The sequence below is a fragment of the Poecilia formosa genome, unplaced genomic scaffold (genome assembly GCF_000485575.1).
Source record: "Poecilia formosa unplaced genomic scaffold, Poecilia_formosa-5.1.2 Scaffold58, whole genome shotgun sequence".
NCBI lineage: Eukaryota > Metazoa > Chordata > Actinopteri > Cyprinodontiformes > Poeciliidae > Poecilia > Poecilia formosa.
The window spans coordinates 716,171-719,014 of NW_006799997.1; the positions used below are offsets into that span (position 1 = coordinate 716,171).

The 2,844-nt window shown below is 43.2% G+C and overlaps 1 protein-coding gene and 1 long non-coding RNA gene across 2 annotated transcripts in view; one reads left to right on the plus strand and one right to left on the minus strand.

The window, feature by feature from the left end:
- Positions 1-2,844, plus strand: part of calcrlb (calcitonin receptor-like b) — a 23,404-nt gene that overhangs the window by 15,185 nt on the left and 5,375 nt on the right. The gene's annotated exons all lie outside the window — the stretch shown is intronic.
- LOC107836437 (uncharacterized) overlaps positions 1-2,844 on the minus strand; it is a 6,704-nt gene that overhangs the window by 2,832 nt on the left and 1,028 nt on the right. The window lies entirely within an intron of this gene.

Genomic DNA, 2,844 nt, shown 5'->3' on the forward strand with positions numbered 1-2,844 from the left:
AAACCCCATTTCCAGTGGAGGTGGTTGAAGAATATAAACACTTCAGAGTTCATCTGGACAACAGACTGGACCGAGACACAACAGTGAAGCGTCAGTGGACAGCTCCGCACCTCTCCTCACCCGAGTGTCCAAGACATACGGCCACAGATCCGATGAAACGATGACAAAGTCGATCATCGAACTGTTGCCTAGGGTGTCCCAGTGCCAAGTGCACATATGGACACCCTTATGCCTGAACATGGTGTCTGTTATGGACAGTCCATGACGAGCACAGAAGTCCAACGACAGAGCACCACTCGAGTTCAGATCGGGGGAGCCGTTCCTCTCAGCCACACTGCCTTACTGTCATTGCCCACGTGAGTATACTGCAAGGACTCCAAGAAGGGTTGGTAATCTGAACTGTTGTTCGGCCCGTCAGCACAAACAGTCAGAACCCGTCCCCCCACCCGTAATGGAGGGAGGCTACCCTCTTGTAAACCCCAACGTACAGGCGCCGGGACAGGGGGCAACAAAGTATGCCCACTCTTACCTGGCGCCTCTCATCATGGGCAACTCCAGAGTGGAAGTATGTCCAGCCCCTGAGTCTTCCCCGGGGAAGACCCAGGACACGCTGGACTATGTCTCTCGGCCGGCCTGTGAACACTTTGGGATTCCCCCAGAGGACATGGTACAAGTTGCTGGGGAGAGGGAAGTCTGGACCTCCCTTCTTAAGCTGCTACCCCTGTCAGTCAAGAAGGTGGACAGCAAGAATTGCAAGTTTGACGTTTGGGCGGATATTTGCCCTGTTCGGCACTACATCTCTTTTCTTCACTTCCGTTTTCCTCTATAACGGACTCTCCCAGGGTAAAGTCTTCAGACAGATCCGTCTGAAATGAGTCTTCAGACGGATCTGTCTGAAGACTCATTTCAGATTTATCTGTCTGAAGACTCACACAATACCCTGTTGAATCATAACGATAAACTCCCCAAGATGAGGAAGTTTGCTTTTTGGAAAGACTGGAGATATTCTTCACTTCTGCAGTGTTCACTCCAAGGATATTGTCTTCCAACACCTTTTTACGGTCTGAAAACTCAGCGCAAACTTCCCCATCCAGGGAGTTTTTCCTACTCTTGGAAGGATTGAAAAGATATTCATCAAAAATATCATATTCTGAGCCAGGGCACTCGTCTTGAGAGATCCGTTTCTTCTCCGAGTACACTTCCCCAGCCGGGGAAGGAAGGAAAAGGTATGAATCAAACTCATCGTACTTGATCTCGTCCTTGTGACTATTAATATCGAAAGTAATTCCAGGGAGTACTTTGTTTAAGACTTTCCTCACTCCTGTGGTTATCAGGTAGCCTGTGGCAAACGTCAGAGGAAAAAACATTGTGGCTGCAATTTCTGCCATTCTTAAAGTTCTTGAAAAGTGGTAATTTAGTGGTAATTGTCCAAGAGCTACTTGTATATAACCTTCTGTTTTGAGATGCAAGCATTTAGAACTTCACATGTTCTTTGATCTATGACATAGATCTATGTCATAGATGAGGTCATAGCTACAATGAGTCTCTGTAGTTCTGGGGGAATGTCTTGCTTCTGATCGTTGCTAGGGAAATGGTCAGATCAGTTCTGCATGACTTAAACTATTAACCCTTTGCAACTGCGTCACTTAATCATTCGAGGCACCATGACAGACTTCAGAAGGGTATATTTCAGGAGTCTAGGGATTAAAACAGGAATTTTAATGGTTAAATATTAAGTTTAGAATGACAATGGTATATTAATACCATTAATTTAAGTAGGATTTTTCATCATTCTATCAAGTTTAAAATTTTGAATCATACTTGACTTAAATATCTTAAAAGTAAACTGAAATTTAACTTAAAAACATTTGCTGCTGTTGCAAAATGTGACAAGAAATTTTGCTTGATTGGAGAAGTGCTACAAATAAATAATTTTGGTTTAATAATTTTACACGTTAGCATAAAAATAGAATAAAGAATGATCCCAAAGAAATGGTGCTGCCGCTCCATATTTGATGGGTTGTAAACAACCCACTTGAACACATTTGTTCTTAAAGGGCCATGAAACCAGGTGGCTGAGCCTCCTGGCAAAGTCCCATTGGACAAAAAGTGGGATTTTTGACCCTGTATTCTGACACAAACTCAGCTCGTCAGCGACAAATATCGACAGCAATCGACAGTCTACGTTTTCTCTCACGGGAGTCGAATTCTGTCGAATGCCGAATCCTTGGAGGGGGGGAGCGGGCTGGCGGGAGGTGTTAACGACTCTACTTAGCATACGAATAGCCTAGCATATGCAAAGGCACTTCAACAGACCCACATGGATTCTCAGTAATTGGATGAAAGACAATGACATCACAGCTCATCATTGACATGTGATTGGTTTTTGATGTGTGCCCATTGGACAGCACTTAAGTCTTTACAAATAAACTCCGCCCCAATCATTAATATTTTTAATGCTGCATTTTAAAAAATCTATATAAAAATAAATGCTGTATTAAAATATATTCATTTGATATTGCTTATATGCAACATGTTCATATATGAGGAACATAAAAGAGACTAAGAAGTTTTTTTTCTTTCTTTTTTTTTTTTTTTACTGTTTGCACACAAAATAAGACATAAATGCTTGTCCATATCTGGACCATCTGGCAGTGTTTTTTTGTCCAAACATGATCAAACATTATGCTGCATTCAGGACAGGCCCAACTTCTCTCCTGTAGCATAGACCTGACGTCTCTTCCTGTAATGTAGTCCTGATGTCACTGAGCTCCTGGATGGAGGAACTTGGGGTCCATTCTGACACCGCCTCATAGCTGCCATCCTCCCAGAATGCCACCTCCT